This window comes from Euprymna scolopes, chromosome 30 (assembly GCF_053919585.1).
Source record: "Euprymna scolopes isolate OS-2025 chromosome 30, ASM5391958v1, whole genome shotgun sequence".
Taxonomy (NCBI): Eukaryota; Metazoa; Mollusca; class Cephalopoda; order Sepiida; family Sepiolidae; genus Euprymna; species Euprymna scolopes.
The window spans coordinates 38,957,041-38,970,040 of record NC_136511.1 but is presented as its reverse complement, the minus strand read 5'-3'; positions in this window follow the sequence as shown (position 1 = coordinate 38,970,040).

Genomic DNA, 13,000 nt, shown 5'->3' with positions numbered 1-13,000 from the left:
TGTGGGATTTTATTATTATTATTATTATCATTATTATCATTATTATTATTATTATCATTATTATTATCACTATTATTATTATTAATATTATCATTATTATCATTATTATTATTAATATTATTATTATTATTAATATTATTATTATTATTATTATCATTATTATTAATATTATTATTATTATCATTATTATTATTATTATTATTATCGATACATGTGAAAAAGACAAATGGAAGCAAGGCTGACCTCTAAATATGTGAAGTTTGGAAAATGAGTGACAACTCTGATTATTATTATTATTGTTATTTTGTGAAAATCTTTAATATCCTATATATCATACTAAGAAAATTTAATGTGTTAGCTGTTGAAATAAATTTGATATGAACCATTAAAATTGCACTTATACATCATTTTCTAACAAAATTTGAATGCTTCATGATTCAGTAAATGAAGTATCAAAACAAATTTGTAATGGCCTCCCATCATGTCTGTCAGCTGTTCTATCAAGTGGCCTGTAGTATAAAATGCTATGGCTAAAGATGGGGAAGGAGATGTGGGATAACTTTTAGAGTAGAATTTGTGTTGTTAATTTTTCAAATTTCATAATGTTCCCCTAAAAGAAAGAGAATATTTTTTTAAAAGAAGAAAATTTTCCTCTTAATTAAAAAAAAGATTTCCCTTGCTTTTAAATAGGCACATCTGTGAAAATGTCATGGCTGGAAATAAGAACACAATTTCACCATTCATTCAAAATTTCTTGTATTCCATCAGGGAGGGTAACTTAGAAAATAATAAGTATGATAAACTAGCTATAGTTACCCGGTGTAAGCCGGGATTCATTCTCACTTTAGTTGCTTTTTCTGAAATAATAATGTATAAGTCACAAAAAGACAAAAGAAAAAAAAATATCTAAGGGAGATAACTGATAATTTTTTTTACTTTTAAGATAAAAATGAATTATCTCCCTTAAATTTTGAGCTTTATGGTTTATTATTTAAAATTGTCTCCATTGTAATAATCTTCCTTAGCAGAATACTAAAATTATAAAAATAAGCTTTTTAGTTAAACTGCAGTATTTACTTTTATTTAAAAAAAATATCATAAATATCTCAAACACAGTAACTTTCTAAATCTATACAGAAAAGAAAAAAGAACTAAAACAAAAAAAAGTGTAAGCGCAACTTTATATGAAACTGTCCTTACTCGCTGTTGCTAGGAAGCTTTTTTGTTTCACTTAAAAAAAAAAACTGCTTTTAGCATATAATCATTGTTCTTTTTTTTTTGAAAGTTTAATTTAATTATAACTGTAGTAAATTATTGATTGAACCAATTAAAAAAAGTAATATTGTTAAACTAAAATAGGGTTTTATTTTATTTAGAAAAAAAAAAAGTAAAATCTGTTATCTTTTTATTAAATGAGGATTTGCAAAGAATTTAAATGTCCTTCTATTCGACAGCTTAAAAGCTTTCAAATTCGTTTCAAATTTTAAAAGGTCATCAAGTAATTCATTATTTTATGGCTAACTTATTTACAAAATGAAAATACACTGTGGCGAATTTAATTTCATAATTTAATAAATTTTCTTTAAATAAGATTTTTTTAAAAATTTTGTTACAGTAATATGCTATTGCATTTTTATTTCAATAAAGAATTGTTTAATAATATAAAAGCCAGAAGCGAGAAACATAGAGACGAGAAACACAAGTACATTAAAAGTTGCCAGAAAATTTTATTAATTTCAAGATTATATTAATCTAATTATATCAACCAGACGTTGCCTGAGATCTATTATGTTCAAATTTCATTTGTAAATATTTCTATGTTTCATAACCACACCCCTTTTCTTTTGTATCGTAGGTAAATAAACGCTAGGAATGATAACCCATACTAAAAGAATAAGAGTTATTTTTCTTAGCTGATGCTTATTTTTAGGTGATTATTTAAGAATATCTCCATATCAGAAAGCAACCAAACCAGATTGAGTACTTTGAAAAAGTAAATTGTAGCAATGAATGTTATTTTATTGCCAATAACATGGCACAACAATAACAAAAGAAAAATGTTAAGTAAAAATGAATGTTGATTTGTCCACTTAAATGCTATTTATATACAAATTTTAAAATCCAGCAGACTGAAATTTATATATAAGATCTTAAAAAATTACTGGGTAATTTACAAAATCATAATTAAAACTAAATAAAAAAAATGAACGGAGTTAAATCTAAACTTACTACCAAATATACAGAAAATCATAATAATAGTTTAAAAAAAAAAAACAATAACAAAAGAAGATTGGCTAGTCAGAATCAAAGTTTAATTTCTCAGTATAAATTCTATTTAAGTCTAAATTTTAAATTAGACTTAAATTTATATATAATATGTGGAAAATTCTCAAAAAGAACAATAAGAAAGGAAACACGGTCGGTGTGGGAGTTGCAATCTAATCTCTGAGCTGAACAAAAGTCAAATCCATCAAAGGATATTCGTCAAAGAAGTTTCATTTGTCGGAACCAATGCATATATGTACATATATATACAAGAATGTATGAAGTTATACACGGATGCATATTGCACACAAATACACACAAGTGTGTGCGTGGGTGTGCGTAAAGAGAGCGACAGCTAGAATTCTGTAGAATTATGGAACGGAAAACAAAAACCCTCATCAGATACTTGCGGAAGCTATATTCAGTTGAAACATTGCGTGCGTGGCTAAACACTATGTAGTAAGTGTGATTGGCTAATATGAATGAGGTAACCTTGCTTTGGAACAAGGGCAGTAACTTGTCAGAAGTTGCACATCCTTCTTGAAAAATAAAAAAAATAAATAAAAGCACTGAAACAAATCTGAACCAGTCTTTCTCAGCAGGTTACAGTTTGATATTCGAGCTTTTATATATTTAATTGTTGAATATCATTATACATATATATATATATATATATATATATATATATATATATACATGCACATATATGTATGTATGTATGTATGTATTACAGCAGCAGCAAAAGGTATTACAGCAGCAAAAAATAAATGGTTCATGAATGAGAAGTTTTAAAGAATTTGAAAGAGCAAGAATAAAATAGAAAATGAGAAAATGTTCGACTCACTGCAAGTGTTTTTCATGTAACAGTTTTCTTAAAAAATAATTTTAATAATGTTTCTTTTTTAATGTAAGACCCAAAACCACACAAGCAGACTGACAGACTGATATAGACTGATATAGGTATCACAAACCAGCCTAAAGTAGTAGAATATACTTCACTTTCAGTTTGTGATATCTTGTTTAGATTTTGGGTTATTTTGATAAAATTTGGCTGTTTCTCTTCGGAAATGCATAATTCCTTATCTCGTGTCAGTTTATAATTACTTATGAGGTATTGAAAAATTGACACTTATGGTATTGTACAGATTTTCAAATAGATGAATTTGGTTTTCTTTTTCTTTTTGTTTTTATTTTCGATAAATTTTTCCCTTAATATAAAAAAATATAGTTTGTAATAAATTTTTATTGGCAATTTAATATTATATTTAATTTTATGAGTTATCATCTATTGCAATGGGAGATAATATGGGATCATTTTATATTTTCTATGATAAAATAACAGTATGGCTTCCCATAGTAAAATGTTGATTTCTAAACATTATTTCATAAAAATTAGAATCATTTGAAATTTACACTAAGTTGGATATCAAATTTCAAAATTATTAAAATAAATACCAAGAAAAAAGTTTTTTTTTTTTTAACAACTTTTAAAAAGATACTAACTATACGTGTGAACTGTTTATTAACAAACACTATTATTTGTACCACTGTGATTTCATTTGAAAATTTTAAAACTATGGTATATATATATATATATATATATATATATATATAAGCTATATATATATATATATATAAGCTATATATATATATATATAAGCTATATATATATATATATATATATATAAGCTATATATATATATATATATATATATAAGCTATATATATATATATATAAGCTATATATATATATATATAAGCTATATATATATATATATAAGCTATATATATATATATATATATATATATATAAGCTATATATATATATATATATATATATAAGCTATATATATATATATATATATATATAAGCTATATATATATATATATATATAAGCTATATATATATATATATATATATAAGCTATATATATATATATATATATATAAGCTATATATATATATATATATATAAGCTATATATATATATATATATATAAGCTATATATATATATATATAAGCTATATATATATATATATATAAGCTATATATATATATATATATATATATAAGCTATATATATATATATATATATATAAGCTATATATATATATATATATATATAAGCTATATATATATATATATAAGCTATATATATATATATATATAAGCTATATATATATATATAAGCTATATATATATATATAAGCTATATATATATATATAAGCTATATATATATATATATATATATATATATATATATATATAAGCTATATATATATATATATATATATAAGCTATATATATATATATATATAAGCTATATATATATATATAAGCTATATATATATATATATATATATATATATATATATATATATAAGCTATATATATATATATATATATATATAAGCTATATATATATATATATATATATATATATAAGCTATATATATATATATAAGCTATATATATATATATATATATATAAGCTATATATATATATATATAAGCTATATATATATATATATAAGCTATATATATATATATATAAGCTATATATATATATATATAAGCTATATATATATATATATATATATATATAAGCTATATATATATATATATATATATATATAAGCTATATATATATATATATATATATATATATAAGCTATATATATATATATATATATATATATAAGCTATATATATATATATATATATATATATAAGCTATATATATATATATATATATATATATAAGCTATATATATATATATATATATATAAGCTATATATATATATATATATATATATATAAGCTATATATATATAAGCTATATATATATATATATATATAAGCTATATATATATATATAAGCTATATATATATATAGCTTATATATATATATAGCTTATATATATATAGCTTATATATATATAGCTTATATATATATAGCTTATATATATATATAAGCTATATATATATATATATATATATATATATATAAGCTATATATATATATAAGCTATATATATATATATATATATATATATATAAGCTATATATATATATATAAGCTATATATATATATATATATATATATAAGCTATATATATATATAAGCTATATATATATAAGCTATATATATATATATATATATATATATAAGCTATATATATATAAGCTATATATATATATAAGCTATATATATATATATATATATAAGCTATATATATATATAAGCTATATATATATATAAGCTATATATATATATATATATATAAGCTATATATATATATAAGCTATATATATATATAAGCTATATATATATATATATATATATATATAAGCTATATATATATATATATATATATATATAAGCTATATATATATATATATATATATATATATATATATAAGCTATATATATATATATATATAAGCTATATATAAGCTATATATATATATATATATAAGCTATATATATATATATCTATATAAGCTATATATATATATATATATATAAGCTATATATATATATATATATCTATATATATATATATATATCTATATATATATATATATATATATCTATATATATATATATATATATAAGCTATATATATATATATATATCTATATATCTATATATATATAAGCTATATATATATATATATATCTATATATCTATATATATATAAGCTATATATATATATATATATATATATATATATATATATATATACACCTATTAATTATTATATCATATACCATATCATATACAGCATAATCATGTTCGACACACCAGTTCCTGTCAGATCACCAAAGTTAAGCAACGATGAGCCTGGTCAGTACCAGATGGGTGACCATTTTGGACTTCCAGGTGCTGTATGTGTTCTCCGCTTATCTCGGCATTGTTTCCAGTTGTTTTGTGACTGGAATCAAGCAGTGCCAATAGGAGAGGTGTGGTTATAGATTGTGCAACCTTGCCACACAATTACATGCGCAGTTGCTCCTTTGTCTTTCGAGACTGAACATGGAAGTAACGTGTGCTATTATTTTGCTATTGACTTTACATGTTTTTACACTGTATGATTTAGCTGAAAGGAGAGAATCTCTCTTTCTCTAAATGGTTACAGAGACATTAAAAGCTGTTTGAGAGTGGTTGAATCAATGTAGAGTTAGAGACGAGAGAGAGAAATACATACATAGAGATGGATAACCTGTTCAGTTAATTACAATTTATGAAGAAATTAAAATGGAATTGTTTTCAAACATAACTCTATAACAGAACTAAGGAACAGTCTAGCATGTATTTTGTGTTATTAGGGTATATAGCTTTACATTTTGAGCCCTTTAGATGATTATATAAAAGTGTCTCCATTGTAATAATCTTCCTTGCCGGAATAATTATTTTTGGAAAGAAACTAGAGTGAATTAAATTTCTTTTTTTATGCAAAGAAGATGCTGCAAGCATAAAAAAGAAGAAATATCTAGTCAGAATCAAATATCGATTTGTTAGGTGCATTGCTATTTAGGTCTAACATAAAAACTTTGACAACTATATATATATATATATATATATATATATATATATATATATATATATATATAAAATGTATCATTTGATGTCTATCTAATTTGTGAAGAGTAATTAGCATTAACATGGGAAAATCAAATTTCAACGAATAATAAACTCTGCAATGCACGTTTTTACCGATTATGAAAGTTTTTTTTTTTTTAATTCTTTGCCTAAATAGACTAAACAAAGTAATTTGGAAATTATACGATGACCATAAAATGCGTTTAGAAATCCATGACTGGCATTATATTTTAAAGGTGGAGATTGAAAAAGTAACAAAATTGTTAAATTAGATTTTTATATACATACATGCATACATACATATATAAACCTAATTTAACACTTGAAAAAAGTAACAAGATTGTTAAATTAGGTATATATATATGTGTGTGTGTGTGTGTGTGTGTGTGTGTGTGTGTATAAAATCAAAAATGCCGTGGATATAACAAGACACAATTGCAACTACTCTTCCAATTTTTTTTGATTTATGTATATTTTTATTTTGTGTTAAAGTTGACAAGTTCCTATTCTTTTGATGAGCCACCAGGGCGGAGAAGATAAAAAAATTGACATAATAATCATGAATGGTTCTGTTCTACGAAACAGATGCTGTCAAGGACTGAACATTTTAACATGCTAAAAGAAATAAACAGTAAAATGGACAACCTTTTTGGAATTCTGAATATAGACTTCTTGTTTTATATATGTATATATTTATTATTATTATTTTATACATCTAGATAAAATTTTATATAAATATTTTCAGTATATATTTCGACAGTGCTCAATACATAAACAGAGTTAGGTAGGATTATTCATTTTCCATACTCTTATGAATTTGATAATACTGATATCGGCCTATATAGAGATAATGGATTAGATATCTTAAGAGACTCTAACAAAATCAAGGGGGAAAACTTTAGAAAAATAATGCACAAGGACATGAACAAATATATATATACTAGTTGTACCTACCTGACATTGCCCAAGATTCAGTATTATGATTAATTGTACGATTATGGGGATGAGGAAAAAAGGTTATCCTGCATGAAGGTTAACTTGCTTTTTAAGACTGAAGTGAAAAAATTATGAGTCTTTGTTCCTTACAATTTTCTGAGGTATTTTTTTTTCGGCTAAAATTATGACGCAACTTTTTAGGTCATTTAAATTTTGGCCCCCAAGCCAGAATAACTATTAAAATAAAAAAATTAAATTAAAAAAAAAAAAAATGAAGCGAAATACATTTTGTTGCAAAGAACATGGCAGAAGGAAGATGAAGACAATGTGGCAACTCATTATCAAATATCGATATGTCAGATACATTGCTATTTAGATTTGACTTTTGAAAGTCAGACCAACTTAATTTTATATATTAGATATATACACATACACACAACTGATAAAAAGAGACACTTGTATGCAACCATTCTAACAGGAAAGAAAGCAATTAAAAACAATGGCTGTTACTCGTCTTGACCAAATTTTTTTTTTTTTTAATTAAAAAAAATTGTTTATTTTATGATTATTTTGAAGCAGTTCACAACCAATGGTAGTCACGGCATTGTATATGGGTGTTGTTTGAACCAGTGGAGAGGGACAGGCAGATAAGATATATGGGAAGTTGGCAGGACATTAGGGGGGAGAGGGGAGGGTAAGGAAAAGTCAGGGAGGATGCACCATCACCACCAGAATGAGTTGCAGCACCATCGACACCAGGAGGAGCAGATGTTTGAAAATGTAATAAACGGCACAGCATCATCTAATGTGTCTCCATTGTAACAATCTTCCTAGCCAGAATAACGAGAAATAGACACTGGAGGCTAAAGGAGAAATTAGAAAAAGAAAAAAAAAAACAGAACTTCATGTAAATAACGTGCACGCTTGCAGACACCGATTTTGTTATTACTCATGAGTCATCACTTATCGAGGCCAAAAACCACCCGAGGATAGGAATTTATGAGATGGATGGATTGACAGTTGAATGATGAAGAATATTATGAGAGGATTGAGATTCTTTGCATACCAACCACTCAAAACAACAGCCAAGCCAGAAAACAGCAATTCTTCTCCCTTTGTCAGTGCTCTTGGAATGTGAGAACTAAAAGATAAAATAGGGGAGGAAGCAAGAATTATGCAGCAGTCGAAAGTAAATCCAGCTTCACTTTTTACATGACATGAAAAACTATCGAAATGGATGCTCGTAGAATTATTAATTATTGGATAAAATATTTTTCCCACTGAACTTTTTTTATTATTTCGGCTTTTCTTAAAGAATTCTTTGATTATTCAACATACCTATGACCCGTTGGGTCGCAAGCGTATTTCTACTATTTGTTTCACTTTGATTTCATGTGGAAATTCATAAAATATGATTTGCTTGTTAAAACATTCTTCTTGCATAGCAAAAAAAAAAAAAAAAGAAAAGTTACTCATTAGGAGTTTTCAAGCAAATCATTGTCATAGATACTTTATATTGGCATTCATTTATTAATACTGAAAATTTAATTAACATCAGCTAATTTGCTGATATTTTTGTAATTAGATATTTTTTATTTTTTTTTTACAATTTGGGGTAAAATTCATTTTTTTGGTTAAAAAATTTTACTTTCATTACTCGTCCCTACATTTTTGTCTTAAGAAAAGTTTCTTGCATTACTAAACACAATTCTTTTTAATTTTATATTATTTTCATGGATATTATACGAGTAAAAAATTTCCTATTATTTTGCCATCTAATTTACATATATGTTCATAGTATGTACAAACACACAATGCAAATTAGCTGAAAGAAGACAAGCACTCTTTCCCTAAATCCTCAGAGACACATTAAGAAATATTAGAGAGTGGTTGAATCAACATAGAGTGAGAGGTTTGGTGGAGAGAAATAAAGTGAGACTTGTTCAATTAGTTATAAATTACTAATATTAGAATTATATAAAACAAGAAAATCTTTTCCAAAGCATACATTAGCTACAGAACTAAAATATATATTATATATAGTATTTTGTTTGATTGACTCGCATTTAGTATAATAATAGATTATTATTACCATGTTCAAGATTAATATGAACTTTCATTCTAAAACGTCTAAATATGACTGCTATGTTATATTAATGAAGTTACTCTAAAAGGTATTTTACCGTCTTATCAGATTAAATCTACCAATTTATTTGTTAGAAATATTTTCACATAGTGGAAAAACAAAAACCCACTTGAATCAAATAATATCTGTCAGATAGATTCCTATTTGTGTCAGACTTTGAAAATCTAATAAGATAAATTTACATTAGTTAATATTTTGTTGAGAAATAATAATTTGAGTACAAATATTCCCGGCTAGTGCTGAGTCAGGACAGCTGGTTCAATATAAAAAGAAATTGTCAGCCATTTAAAATGTAGTTAAAAACTAATAGCAAATGTAAAAATGAATATTTGGATAGTTTTAATAGTTTCCATATTGTAAATATTACAGTGTTTAAAAGTGGCTATAAAAGAAATTCTAAAAATTAAAGAAAGAAAAATGGTAGCATTTATTGCCCAATAATTTCTTTTGAAGTTCAAGCGCTGATTAAAATGGTTAATAATAGCAATGGTAGATGAAGTTTTATTCCTGATAATGAAAAGGCAGCAGATGAATTCTAGTAAGAAAGAAATCATAAAAGGAATATATATATATATATATATATATATATATCCCCTTGTTTTTTTTGTGTTTTAATTATTTTATATATTTTTTTTAACATAAGTGAAAATTGAGAAGGAAAAATATGCACTTCTATTTAAAAGCCGATAAGCATTTACGAACAGGTTTGCACGCATAGATGCTTCAGCGTTGCATTAGAAAGTGCAAATTGCTATCAAGTACGCAAAGCAAATAAAAGATAATACACAAATTATGAACAATGATACAGAATGTCGCACTGAAATCAATACTATATTCTTCTAATATATAAAGAAAAGTCAGTCGTATTTTAAAAGTCAGACCTACATAGCATTTCAGCTGACAGATCAAACTTTGCTTCTGACGTGCCTATTTTCATTGGTTATTGTTGTATCATGTTATTGGCAATACTTTGCTAGAATTTATTTTAAAAATTACTTAGTCTGACCTCAACTCTTAATATGAAAAATATTTTAAATAAGTACCTAAAAAAAACAACAGACTAAAACAGCAAGAGTGAGAATTAATTTTGAATTAAAGAATATAATGTCTATTTTATAATTAAATTTTTTCTGTATAAGGTAAAAAAAATTGCAAATAAAAATTAAAAACTAAAATAGACTTTACTGCATCCCGGGCAACACCGAATCGTCACAGTTGCATTTTTATTTCTTAGCGTGTGGAAAATATGTCAAATTGCTTTTACAATCGAGGAAGAATATGCCAAGTAGGAAAGAAATGTTGATTGAAAAAATGTAAATGAATTTATTTACTAGTTGTAAATAGCCGGCATTGTCTGGGAGTTAAAACAAAGAAAAAGAAATTGATGGACTTGTTCACAAAGAAATGGAAATTAATTTTGGTGAATTTAATTTTGAAATCAAATTATTTTATGAAATAAAAAATTTTTTTTAAATTTCATTTTAATATACATCAACCAAGGTTCTGTAGCATAGTGGTATGTGCACCTGATCATAGTCTTTATAGTTGGGGGTTCAAGCCCTGGTATAGTCAGCCAGGCTGTACATATGGTGAAGCATGTGTCCATGGATAACTATATATATATATATATACATACATACACACACTTATTTTTGAAGAAGTCAATATATTTACACAAAATAATTTCCTTATAATTTGTTTCAATGACTAAGGGAAAATGTCTATTCAAATAGGTTTCTTAGTCAGAATAAGTATTTTCAGAAACAACTGAAGCAAAATAAAATATATTCATGCCAATAACATAGTGGAAGGAAGGAGTGAAAAATAGGCTAGTCTAAATCAAATATCGAGATATCAGACGGATTGCTATCTGGGTGCAACTTTGAAAATCCGACAAGATTAATTTATATATTAGATTGACTGATTAAAAAACATTATGATAACAAAAAATAAGATGATTAACACAACGAATAAAATACATATAGACACTGGATATAAAATCTTTATTTAACAAAAGTTAGCTATTAAAAATATTTTGGAGAGCTGGATAAATCATAAACACAGTTTTCGCATTTGCATTGGCAGCCAACGTCATGTACATGTCAGTTTGTTTCTGTTGTTTTGAGGGGGAAAAAGTTCAACATAATTGAGAATGCATCATCAGAAGCAGTTTTCACTATAGTTTTTAGAAAAAGAAGAGTGACTAAAACTAAAAAAAAAAAATGGATTAAAATATCTCAATCATAGAATCCTAAGGTTTAGCTACTTTACTGGAATCTTACAATTTGAGGAATATCTTAATTAAATACATTCTTGTAAAACCATGATTATCAACCAATATAGAAAATTAATAAATTATATATTTAATAATATAGAAGAAAATGGGCTAGTCCAAATCAAATATCGATATATAAGACGGATTACTATTTGGACCTGATTTTGAAAATCTGACAAGATAATTTTATAGGCGAGACTGAGTGATTTAATTAAATACATTCTTGTAAAACCATGATTATTAACCAATAAAAAAAATTTAGAAATTATATATATAATAATATAGAGAAAAAAAAGACTAGTCTGAATCAAATATTGGCATATTTATAATAAATTGCTATTGACAAGATGAATTTATATGCTATTGATTAAAAGAAATGATGATAAAATGTATATGATTAACTGTGTGACACACACACTATATTCTTTAATTGTGTGAGAAGTTGTACCCTTTTTTGTCAAGAATATATTTTACGTTTCTAAAAATTGCTTTACAATGAAAGTGTATAGGAACTTTTTTAAGTTTTGATTTAGTTAACGTTATGCAGTCGTTGTGTTACGTTGAAATTTGGCTTGCTAACTTCACTGTCACCGTTTTGGAGAGCTATTTTATGAAGGCGAAGCAAAGAAGAAGGAAGTCATTGCAAACGAATAAGAAGGAAACGCTTTTTAGAAACCTGCTTCTCATTAAATATGAAAGTCGCTTCGATTATTTCTGCTATCATGTTTTATCAGTTCAAAAACAAAGGGAGGGCAACACTGGAAAACCT